The sequence below is a fragment of the Eubalaena glacialis genome, chromosome 11 (genome assembly GCF_028564815.1).
Source record: "Eubalaena glacialis isolate mEubGla1 chromosome 11, mEubGla1.1.hap2.+ XY, whole genome shotgun sequence".
NCBI classification, from domain to species: domain Eukaryota; kingdom Metazoa; phylum Chordata; class Mammalia; order Artiodactyla; family Balaenidae; genus Eubalaena; species Eubalaena glacialis.
In genome coordinates this window covers 106,958,248-106,971,177 of record NC_083726.1, presented here as the reverse complement: position 1 = coordinate 106,971,177, position 12,930 = coordinate 106,958,248, and the positions used below count along the sequence as shown (strand labels likewise).

At 41.8% G+C, this 12,930-nt stretch overlaps 1 protein-coding gene across 7 annotated transcripts in view; it reads right to left on the bottom strand.

The window, feature by feature from the left end:
• The window catches only part of DUSP16 (dual specificity phosphatase 16), an 85,793-nt gene extending 73,852 nt beyond the window's left edge, over positions 1–11,941 (bottom strand). For 3 of the 7 annotated variants that reach the window (XM_061205334.1, XM_061205338.1, XM_061205332.1), the window contains exons 1-2: positions 11,201–11,941; positions 4,423–4,546 (exon numbers count right to left, since the gene is read on the bottom strand). The gene's annotated coding sequence lies outside the window, so the exon portion shown is untranslated. Of the gene's footprint in view, positions 1–4,422; positions 4,547–9,124; positions 9,209–9,731; positions 9,771–10,127; positions 10,461–10,632; positions 10,864–11,200 lie in introns of those variants that run through there. The other 4 variants (XM_061205333.1, XM_061205336.1, XM_061205335.1 and 1 more) reach the window with 4 other exon arrangements.
• Between the last annotated feature and the right edge of the window lie 989 nt (positions 11,942–12,930).

Here is a 12,930-nt window from a genome sequence, read left to right as displayed (position 1 = left end):
TGGAAGTGCGGAGTCCTAACCACTGGACCTCCAGGGAATTCCCCTGTCTACTTTTTTTGATTAAAAAGATAGAAATGTGAAATGATCAAAAGACAGGAACAAAAGAAGAGATAAGAATTTTTGAACCAGAAGGTACCTCAGAGATTATCTAATACAATATTCTTATTTCACAGTTGAAGAAGTTGAGACCTAACTGTCTCTAAATTTGCCCTACGACTAACTGGGATTCAGGTCTGTGTAAACTTCCACTAAAATAAGAAAGAAAAGGGAACATGTAAGAAAGAAGGAAACACGTAAAATAGTCTCCAAACTAAAGGAAAGTTGATGTAGCAAGCTACTGAATACTCTGTGCTTTCCTTTCTGCATATTTGTGACAGACACACAGCCAGCCACCCAAGAGACATTTCCTCCCCTCTAATGGCTGAGTCCCAGTTTTTCCTGGGCAGCAAGCAATGTGTCTAAGCCTAAGAAATGATACACGATGTGCGTTACACCAAACCTGGTACCCATTCCCCTTGTACATACACTCATTTGCCCAGTATCTCCTGTGAAGGGAGGCGGTCTTGTGTGAAACAGTTCAAGCAAAAGAGACTTCAGCGAAAACTGGATGGAAGCTTCTGGGAAAGATTTTGTTCTCTGTCAGGCAAGCACAGGAATGGGGACTGCTTGCTCTACTTCCTCCTTCTTGCCTTGAAAAGGGATGTGATGCCTAGAGCTGAGGCAGCCATTTTGTGACCTGGTGGCAGTAAGGGAACATGCAAAAGACGGCAGAGAACCTGGGGCCCTGAGGGCACTGCTGAGCAGCTGGGCCTCCTTAGACCACCTCTGAACTTCTGTGAACTGCGTAATAATAAATAGCTTACGGTTTAAGCTTCTGCTCATGGCTTTCTGTTAACTACAGCTGAAAGCAGTACTGAATTTAAAAAGATTTTTTCTGTGCCCTGCTACGATTCTCCTGCCCAAGCACTCCCATTACAAATGTATACTGTACGTATACACATGCAACTAAAAAGTGACAAGATTATATGTCTCCTGCATAGTTAACAGAGACCAGTTTAATGACTTTATAGTTACAGTACCTCAACTATATGACCCTATTAAAACAAACGTCATCAGTAGATAAAACATAAGGGGAAAAAAACATGACTCAGAATCATGTTTGTTCTTGATTACTGACTTTGATTCTTCCTTCTGCCATCTCAAATCCTTTCTGGAAATGAGTACCACATAAATAACAAACTGATGAATGATATCTATCTGAACTAAATTCTTCTGTCTCCTTTAATCATAATTGCCTGTTAGTAAAAAATTAAATATTAAAATTTCATTCTTGAATTTGCAGCCCCAAACCTGGCCCAGTCAATATTTTCATATACTGATGCCTGTAACCGAAGCTTAGAGACTTACCAGCACTACACCAAATTCATGGCATTGCTGTTTTCTTCTGCACAGGTTATAATAATAGAATTTGAATACTGGTAAGACATTCGAAGTCAGACTACCCACTACAGTTATTTCAATAGTTATTTCAACTGTATTTTGATGGGAATCTTTCAAATATACGTTCATCTCCATGACTCCGGTTGCACCCACCTCTGTATGCCCCTGGGCCCCGTTCTCCCTGTGTTCACCACACAGTCTTCCTCTGCCCCCCATCACTCATCTCCATCTCTGCCCACAGCCCAGTTCTGCCTGCAGCACCTCCCGTGATCACTAATGTCTACTCCATTCACAGCCTCCCTGCTTGGAAGAAACGGACAACGGCCGTGAACATCTGTTCTCCTCTCAGGTGTGCTAGCATCTCTCCCCTGCTGTCACTCAAGGAAAAAATGGCTGAGTACCCTGATTTTGAGCATAGATACAAATGAGTATGAATATATATATGTAGACCCAGTGCTTTTTTCGCTTAAAAAAAAAACACAGAGAGAACAAATGCTCATTTTTTGTTAAGTCGTAAAGCACTTTTGCCAACTCCACCCTCTGTCTACCCTTTACCCACCACTCTCTGAGGTTACACCACCTTCCACCACTATGATATCCGGACCACACGGCTCGTCCCACACACTAACATATTTCCCTCTTCCTGACAAATTAATCAGCTAAGATGGAAACATTACTTTATTGATACAGATGTCTATGTTAGACTCCTCTAAAAATATGTTAGGACAGGGCACCAGTTTACATCAGCATTTTCAAAGTATGATCCAGAGATGCCCCGGTGTGAGGTCCCCGAGACCTTTTCAGGGGATCCACAATGTCAAAACTCTTTTTAGTAATACAAAGATGTTACCTGCCTTTTTCACAACAGTGAATCCAGAGAATACATAGTGTGTGATGATAATGTATCATTCTGACAGCTAAGGAAACATATGCTTGTATATTCTTGTGTTTAGAATGTTCTAAGGTAGCAAGTTTAAGGTATAAATATGCATGTTTTCAGAAATTTTCAGTGTGTTCTCAGTACTTCTATGTTCCTAGCAAGAGCAATCTTTGGTTATATCGGCTATAATCTCCACTACCTCATTATCATCCAATGAATTCATTGAGGGTTTCAAGAAAAAGAAATGGAATGTCTTAAATTTTGACATGATGAGCTCTTCAGAAGCAAAAGATTGTTTTCAAATTAGAAATGAAAAAGCATCATAAAGGTAAATTATCAGAATGCACGGGTTTGGAGCGGTGCACAAGATAGCTGAGAAACTAAGAAAGCTTTGCACGGCTGACATTGCTGAATGTCTGCTGGATGAAGGGCCAGTAAAAGAAATCACAGCAGTGGCACTTCCAACGATGCAGTAGCTCATCAAATTAAATGTTAATATCTACAAGTTAATACCTCTCCTTAAGCACTGTACTTTTGCTTTATAAGCGGACAAATCTGCAGACATGGGTGGACTTACTGTTTTGTTTTTATTATTCCAGTATCCATGCCAACTAATCATCGAAGGGCTTCTTTTATGTGAATGCTTGGCAACAAATACAAGTGCTGCTGAATTACTCAAAGTATTAAATAACTTTTTGAATCTCATGATTTACCCTGAAACGACCATGTTGATATCTCCTCTGATGGTACAAAAGCAATGGAGGGCAAAACTGCTGGCACTTTAGCGTGAATCACGGCAAGGGTACAAAACTTTACTAGTAATAATTATATTCTTCACTATCAATCATTTTTAAAAAGCCAGTTTCACAGATGCCTTTGATAAAACAGTAAAAGTTATTAATTTTATTAAATCTCACTCTTGAGAACGTGGTCTTTTTAATAATCTGTGTGATGAAATGTGAGCATTTCATCATACCAAATATGCAGAAAAAGCATTTCTACATACCTAATACATAGGCCGTCTTGAGGAAAAGCATTTATGCAATTGAGTTGTGAGCTAAACTATACACTTTTTCCATAGAATACCATTTTTGCTATAAGAATGACTGGCAGACAACTTACTGTTATATATAATTATTTAGACTTAGGTACCTGGTATTTTCTCTAAAGTAAATAAAGTGAGCCTGATGCTTCAAGGAAAAAAACTAACAATATCTGCTGCTGATGATAAAATTTGAGCTTTCAAGAAAAAAACAGAATTTTGGAAAACTTGAACTGCACATCAAAATCTTGACTGCTTCCCAATTCCTAAAGACTTTTTGGATGAGATTAATGGTCATATTAATGAATGTGATTTGCTAAATATTGTGTAATCAAATGTGTCAACATTTGAAAGATCTGCAGAACTCAGTCAACTGTTATTTTTCAAATGACCAACGTATGATGTTATAAAATCACACACAGGTCAAAGATCCATCCAAAGTGCAAGGTGGACCAATAGATTTTTACATTACAGAGAACAAAAAATTCACTGATAAGGTTTCAGATTCAACACTGCAACTAACCCTTAAGAATCTACCACTTGCTGAGTTTTGATATATCAAAGAATGTTCACAATTATATGAAAAAGACACTAAAATACCCTACCCTTTTGCTACTCTGTATCTGTGTATAGCTGGGGGTTTCTTCATGTACTTCAAACAAAGCAACATGTCACAACAGACAATATAAAAGCAGTTATGAAAATCCAGCTACCTTCTATGTAGCAATGCATTGGAGAGAGTGGCAAAATGTAAAACCATCTCACGTCTCTCACTACATTTTTTGTTTTGGAATACCTTTTTCATTAAAATATGTTATTTATGTTAACCTTTAATGTGTTTGTTACTTTTAAGTGAATAAGTATTTTAAACATTTCTCAGTTTTCATTTCTAATATGCTAAATATTGACAGATATAGTCCACATAAACAAAAGATCTTTGGGGTTCCAGTAATTTTTAAGAATGCAAAAGTGTCCTGACACTAAAATGTAAGAAAACCTCTGGTTTTTAACACCACAAAAAAGAGTGCTTTTAAGTATGTGTACATAAGAGAATGGGCACCTGAGAATGAGTCAGAAGGTCTCGGCTCCAGGTCCGCTGCCACTTCTTACTTGCTTTGGGATTTGGATAAATTAGTCTCTCTAAGGTCTTAGTCTCCTCATCTGTGAAACGGGTAATTCATGTCCTGTTCAGAGAATAAAAGACAAAATACGTGAAAACAACTTATAAATTACAGGTGTATTATTATTATAAGATCTCAGAGTTAAGAGTTTTAATCTTGTGACCATATTTCTACAAAATTATCCCTATTTAAAAATTTTTTTTTACTAAATACAGAACTTACAGAAAATGCACAGGGGAGAGTTTCTGACTGGTCAATTAGCTCAAACGTCCAACCACATAATTTTACTGTATCAAATTTCATCCTCTACAGTTATGATTGGTAATGTGTGTATTTTAAATAACTATTATGTATATTTCCAAATACACACAAAAGTACAGAAAATAGTAACAAACCCCAATGTACCCTCAACAATTATCAAAAATTTGTCAATATTGTTTCATTTCCCATTTGTGTGTGTTTGTGCCTATCCTGAAGTTTTTAAAAACAAATAATAGGCATCATTTCATTTTGCCTGGAAATACTTCCATATGTATCTTCAACAGATAAGAATTTTTTTTAACATAACCACAATACCATTAATATAGATAAAAACATCATAGTTATAATTCTTAAGTATCATCTAATACACATTCCATGTTCTAATTTCCTGATTGTCTCCAAAAAAAAGTCTTTGTTAGTTTTTAGTTGTCTTGCAGCATCAAAATATCATTCTTACCAGTTAATTTACAAGTGAATACAAGATTATCAGCTAAAGCTGAGAAGGAAGAAGAAATAATACCATGCTTTATATACCATGTACAGTTTATAAAACAAAGTCAAGAACTATTTTTCCTGAGAAATGTGCTTCTCCTCCAAGAAAACAACAACAAAAAATAACAAGAGAAACCCACTACAAAATAGGCCAGACTGGGGACACTTGAGAATTCTGAGAAGTGACCAGAAGAGGACATAGCTCAGCTGCTGAGGAAGGGAAGAAATTGTAAGAATCCACCACCTGCCATTTCAGAAAAGATGAGGTCAGGTCAGCCCCAGGGTCAGGCAGGCTGGAGGTGAGGTCAGGGTCCAGGTCCCAGAGTGAGCATAAAGCTTAAACAAGCCGGGTGCCCAAGGCTGGAAGGCAACCCCCTGCAGGCTTCAACTCCACGCTCAAAAATCAGTGCTCTAAGCTAGAGAGAGAATGCAACCACCATCAAAAGTAACTATTTGTGAGAATTCAATTTACTCAGCAAACCTTTGTCAAAAGTGAACTCGACTTGGCACTATCCTAAGATATGAGTTATATTTTTTCGTCATTTATACAGTTAAACAATAAGCAGCATATATGTCTCTACACATGACTTTCCCTATTAATTTTAAGGGGAAGAATGGAGATATTTAATATTAATTACCTTGCCATGTACCATTACAATTTATATTTATATTTTTCTGTAAACTGCAGTTTAGCCCACCCGTCACCCAGACATTAAAACAAATTTGATTTCTACTGTCCTTCCCACATATGTTTGAAGAGTACACGTCACATTAGCTTTGATCACACACATCACAGACCCCTAGCATTTATCACTACAACTAATTCTTTTCTAAATGGAGTATCTAGTTTAGAAGGAAATCAAGGAAATGCTAAAGAATCTCCCACTTCCTATGCAAATTGTTTTATTTTCCATAGGCTTATTCCAAGCGTGTCAGAATGTATTGTAGATGAAAACTGGTTAGGTGCATATAGAAAAATTTTCAAGATGTGGCTCTATAGGCACATACACTTAATATAAATCCTTTTTGAAAATCCTTTACCTCAGTTCCACCTATAATTTTTTTTTCAAGTTTAAAACTACAGAAAGAATGGAGAATGAGAGAACACATTTCTTAAAAAATGTTTGAGAAGTACTTCATAAATGTGTCCAAAAACATGAAAGAGTCACTAAGAAATTTTTAGCTGACACTACAAAGGACATCTTGTCAACAACAACAGTAAAACCTGGCAGTCAGACAGCTACAGAGTCCAGACTTCCCCATTTCAGAACTGACCCTTTTGTATCAGGTCTACTACTTGTAGAAAAACAGTAAAAATCCTAAGTTTAAGATAATATTTCCGGTGAGACCACTAACTCCCCTATCAATCTGTAAGGAGAATGATTAACCACACAGAGCGCAACACAGCCCAAATTTACCATCAGATTCCTGCACCATGTGGATGAGGCCTGGAGGGGGTGTCACCCTTGACCCCATTTTCTGGTAACTGAGCTGGAGAGCTTACTTGTAGTTTCTGTACATCTTTTGTTTTGTGCGCTCTCATACAAGGTACCATCAAAACGAACTGTCCTTGGAGTTTAGCTTCACTTTATAGCACTATTGTGATTATCGTTCTTAATGGAGACTCTTACCTAAGTATACAGCCCAATACATACAACTCTAAGTAAACTGTAAAGAATGACATCAACCTCACTGTAAAAACATGAGGTTCTTAGCAAATAACAGCAGAAGAATTGCATACAAATTGTTAACAAGGAGTTAAAAACTCAAAGCGTGCATGCTTCAATCTACAAAATATTACGTAGGTTTCTTTTTAAAAATTGGTTAAAGATGAAGTCAATTAATGTGTAGACGTCTTTTCAAATTGGTTTGGACTGCAAATAAATAATAAAAAGTTAAATCATTAACATTATTCACCAGGATATCACAGGCAAAATAGGTTATTCACAGAATAAGTGGGGCTATAAAGAGCACTGTATAATTTCCTCTACTCTGTTCATTACTATCTTCACAAGACATCACTCTCTGACATCAGATTTTCCATGTAGTGTTTACTTGTTTACTGCCCTTCTGTCTTCTCCTACTAGAATGTAAATTCCATAAGGGCAGAAACCTTATCTTATTTTCCACTCTATTCCAGGTTCGGAGAACAGTGTCTAGCACACAGCAGAGGTTCCAAACAAATCTGAATGAATCTGCTGAATGAAGGGATGGATGGATGAATGGCCTCTCCCTTTCACCTCCCCTACTTCCTTTCCTCCATACTCATGTTAACCATCCTTTGAGGCCAGGGTCAAACTCTACTATCCCTGTGAAGATTAGGTCCGCAATCCTCCAGTCTCTTTCTCCTTCATACCATGAATTTGGTACTTCCCAGCTGTCTGATAATTGTTTACCTTTGCATATGTATATAGCTCCTTTAAAATTCTCATAATCCTCATTCTGGGCAGGGACCCGTGCCCCTAACTTTTGGTATCCATCTCAGGATGTGTAAAGAGTACACCACTAATAAATGCTCTGTTTGACTGATTCATATCTGTAGTCAATCCAGAAATCAATTCAGTTAAGAGTTTCAACTTTTTATAACCTAGCCCTCCCTTTCCAATAACTCAATTGAAATTGCAGCGTGTCCCCCTCTATTTTTTAAATTTATCTTTGGCAATTTCAAGCTTTACATTCTCATATACACAACTATAGCTGCTCAAAATGCACTTTATCCATCCCCCTCCCCCAAGATTAATTTTTGTATGTAATAAAAAAATCTTGTGACTTTTTGGTGATACCTACAATGAGGTATCTAACCCCAATCAAGACGGAGGTAAAGTTTCATCACTCTCTTCCTGTTGCTGAGGTATTGGAGGGTATTTTTTCTTTTTATGCCTTTTTCCTTTCATGTCAAGATGTATCCCATTTCCTTCTTCCCTGATCAAGCTTCCCTGGCAAGCTTTTATTATTTCTTTGTACCTGTCCTTGGTAATCTGCCTCAGATCCTCCTTTCTGAGCCACTCCTGTTTCCTTCAGTCATTTATTTGATTACATTTCAAACTTCTCAGTCAGTTTGTGTATGAGACTGGTGTCTTCTTAAAGCCTGAGCCTGCTTCTTTAAATCTGGCCAAACTTTATGAACCCTATATCCCTTCACAAAGCCAACCAACCCTTGGTCAATCTGGGCTAAATGAAATGTACAAAAATATCAGATTATCCACAACACAAGATAATCAGAAAAAATTTGACATCTGGCTTTGGAATATATCATATGTGGCTTTGGGCAAGATTTACTGTCTTAATTATATTTTTGCTTAAGCCACAGTTAGAAACATTTTCTTTTATGATGGTGGATATCTGTCTTGGTTTTAAATTTTGATACAGTTAATTTTTTTAAAAAAGCCAATCAAACATCAACTGTGGTTTTTCCTATGAAGCCTTTTTAACTAGTTTTTTCAATCTGTTGAAAACTGTCATAAAATCTTGTTTCTGTTTCCCCTGATCTATTTCTTCCCTGTTTTTGGGCTTCTGATCCAAATCAGCTTACCCTATATTAATTTACTTCTTTAATTTAAAGTACCATTTGCTTGAGAATGCAAAGCATTATAAAAACATTACACGTCTAGTAAAATTTTCAGTCCAAATAACACTGGATAGAAAACTCCGTTTTTTTTTTTTTTTTGATACTCCAGGAAAAGTTGGGTTTCTAGGATATATTACACTGGTAATGCTAGCAAATTATATTTAGTGGGCTATAACGATTGGCTGAAAAATAGAAAAACATTAATTTTGAACAGCTATGTAAGTCAGCTTCATCAATATATAATCCCATAGGCCAAAAACTCTATAGAATTAAATTCCCAATACAGGCATTTATAGAAAAGAGCATCAAAACAAACTCACACATCAACCCTGGCCCTTCTCCTGACCCCAGCCTAAACTGTGCACCAATCTCAGACTTGATCTCAGCCTCACTGCCACAAATGAGTTTCTAATGTTTAAGAAAAAGGAAAAGAACTAGGTTAACAGAATCTTCTCTTTTGCCCCCTTTTCAGCTACTGCCATTAAGCTTTTGGTCAAAGAGATCCTTAATCCTCAATTTTACATGACCGTTTTCACTTTACAGCTATTCAATTATTTTACATTCAAATGCGCATTTATAGCGCTTGAACCTATTTTTTTTTCATGTTAGTCACCATATTACCAGCAGAATTAAGAATAAACTCATTTGTACTGTTTCCCCCCATGTAGAACTTTGATAAGTACAAATTATTTTACCTAAAAGCCAACTTTTGGGCTGGTGTCTTTTAGGCGAAGTTTTTACATAAGATGTTAAATGTTAACCCCCCCCCCAAAACCTTTTTAACAACAAGCTTTCACACAGTCATCAAACTCAGTTAAATTCCAGAACTTTACTTAAAAAACAAAAACAAAAAACTCTCACAGTGCCTAGTCACATTTTGACTAAAATCCCCATTCAAAGCCCCAAATTTTTAGTTTTTTAATTTACCTTCTCCAGGCTGCTGCCTTCACCAAACACAGAATCCCACAAGTCTCAATTAACTACGGCCTCCCCAGCTGTTTATCCAATACACATGATTCTCAAGGAAAGGTAAATAATTCACAAGTGACTAATTCAATTGGTAAGAATTCTTCTCTTCTTTTAAAAATTTACCTCGACTTCAAAAATCTCTTTTCAGAATAGTATAAATCCTTTGAGGAAACAGTTGTCACCTATGTGCACTCATAAGATGAGTGGCTTAAAGAGGCATTTTTCTGACAGTCTAAGTTCCCCAAATACTAGTCATAAGGTCTTTCATGGATGGTAAATTTCACACACACACACACACACACACACACACACACACACACACACACACCCCGGAAAGAAAGGAAAGAAACATACCTGGTCATTTTCTAAACAGGTTTGATAGGTTTGGTTCCCTTGTAAGAGCAGAGTATTTACTTACAATCTTTTAAAGCAGAAGTGGCAGCCAGAGCACTGGGTAAATAAAAACTTCAGAGAGGTTTAAAAACCCTGCATCTTAACTCACTTCCCCCTGATTCAAGGGGACGGCACTGCAAACCCCAGGGCAAATGAGATTATGTAACAGGTTTTTCCTCTCCACTTTATTCATCACAGGCTGGTTGGAGGTGTGCTTTCTCCAAACGATTTGAGGCACCCAGGACTTGATTTAGGATCTCTGCAGCTGACGTTTGATACACTTCCTTAGGATTTTGCAGGATCCATTCATTTTAAGATCTACTTGTATTTTCTCGAGTTAATTACCAGGTTGCTGCTGTTGTCGTTTTAAGGAAATAAACCCAGCAGCACCTGAAAACTTCAGTTTTGCACCAATATCTTTCTCCCCTGTGTTTCATTCCGTGAAGCTACACATGATAACACAGACCTTCGGTCGTCTCCCTGGGCTTTTTCCTTTCTCACGTTTTACGACTGGTGTAAATAAAGAAGTCACTGGCGCACCGGGCCGGGCCCCCAACACCGGGCCTCAGGGGTCCCAGGAGGAAAAGCGAGTTGACTGAAGAAAGCAACCCCGTCACCACCCCGGTGGCCGCGCGGCTTACGCCAAAGGCGAGCTGGAGATAATGGGAACCGTCAGGCCGGGGCCCCACTTGGCAGGCGTGTTGTGTAACAGTCGCGCCTGGAAGTGAGCAGCTTCGCCCGCGAAGGGACCGCGTCGGCGGCGGCTCCTGGCGGCGGGACCCGGCCGCCCGGCCCGAGGCCCCCGCCCCCCGCCCCCCGCGCCGGCCCCCCCGCCGGGCGCCCCCCCCCCGCCGCCCCCGCTTCCCACGCGCGCGCCGCTCCGGCCCGCGGTCGCCCCCCACCCCGCCCTGGACCCCGGGCCCGGCCGCCGGGAGGGCAGCGCCGGCTGGGCGCGCGGACGAGCGTCCACGCTACCGGCGCGGCGGGAGCCCGGCCCCGCGCCCTCCCACCCCGCCGTCCGCGCGGCCACTTACTTTCGGGGCCGCCGACCTCCCGGCTCCCTCGGGGTGGGGGGGGAACGAAAGTCGTCACGGCGTCTCCCCGCGGGGCCCCCTCGCCTCCCGGACCCGCGAGGCGCCGCGACGGAGCCGGGAGGGCGGCTGCGCTCCCGCTCGCGTCCGTCCCGTCGCGCTCTCCTCCTCCTCTTCTTTTCGCTATATTATCTTCTCCTGCTCGGAGGGGCGGGGGGGGGGGGGCGGGAGGCTCGGGACGCGCGGAGCCGTTTGCAACTTTTCTTCGCTCTTTCTCTCTAACCCCCCACCCCCGATCAGCCTTGAAAAAACACTGTCGAAAGGGGCGAGGAACCTGGGAGGTGGAGGTGGCGGCGGCGACGCGGAGGGGGTTGGGAGAGGTGATGGTGGTCGTTTGAAAACTGCTCAGAGCCCCCCAAACAGGGATACCCAGAAAAAGGGGGAAAGGCGGGGGGTTGGGGGTGGGGGGTTGGGGGGAAAGAGAAAGAGTCGCTGGTCAGGAAACTTCAAGCGCGGATGAGGTCATTGGTTTAAAAATAAAGAGATGGCGTCACTTGAAACCAATCCCAGTGAATGAACTCAGCGGAGCCCCGGGGAAAGGAGGAGACAGGCGAGGGCAGGGCGGTGGGCGCCGGGCGGGGCCGTGCGTCCGACCGAGCCCGGAGCGCGGCTCGGCGCCTGGTCGCGGCCGCTCGGGGAGGGGTCGGGTCCCGTTCCGTTCCGGGGCCCGGCGGCTCCGGGACAGGTTCCGCGGGCGCCGTTGGGAGGAGCCGGGCGGCCCGGGGAGGCGGCCCCGCGGCCTCCTCCTTCTGCGCCCGCGCGCCCGCCGGCCGCCCCCGGGGCCCCTGATCTCCCCGAACCCCGGCCCCCAGCCCCCGGCCCCCGGCCCCCGGGGCCCCTGATCTCCCCGAACCCCAGCCCCCGGGGCCGGGGCTCGGCCGCGCGCCTTCAGCGCTGCGCCCCAACAGGTATTTCAGGGTGTCCCCCCCCGCCCCTCGCCGCCCCAGCGAGGCGCAGAGCCTTTTCCGCCTCCTTGGGTTGTTTCCAGCTGCCTCCCCAGCGTGAAGAAACGCCAATGATTTGAGAGCATTACAATCGCTCTTTAAAAAGTGACGAATCTAAAACGCAGGGCGCTGCCGTCTCTAAGGAAAGAGAAGCTACAGGTACTTTAAGAAAGAAATCACACTCAGGTGGTCAAGCGCTCAGCTCCCTCTGTGTGTTTGTCGTTGAAAGCCCTCACCTGAATGCTCCTAACATTCATTACTTCACTGTGCTTATATTTACTTATTATTTCTATTTACATTTGTAAATGTAATGAGCGCGAGCATGCTAAAATGCCCTTCACAGGTATGTTCTGTATCGGGCAGCACAGACCAGAGGTTCACCGCCCCTTGCGAAGTGCAAAAGCAAGACCCCGTTGATTTAACTTCACACACTTCGTGCATTTTTTATTTGGATTAATTAAAATAGCTTTGTTTTGAAACTACATTACACACTTTGGGAAACTAGAGACCTGAGGTGGCGACAAACCGGGACTTGGAATCACTGAACAGGACAATCGGAGCTTTATTCTAGTGTGCTTTGAGCATTTGAGCATGAAGCTGCTTCTACTGAGAAGTACTCACGTGGATATCACATAACAAAGATGTGATTAATGACGGAAAAGCACACTGCGAGCGGACTGCCCCATGAGCCAGAATTTGTGTGTAGGAATAGTAGCTCCTAAAATATTC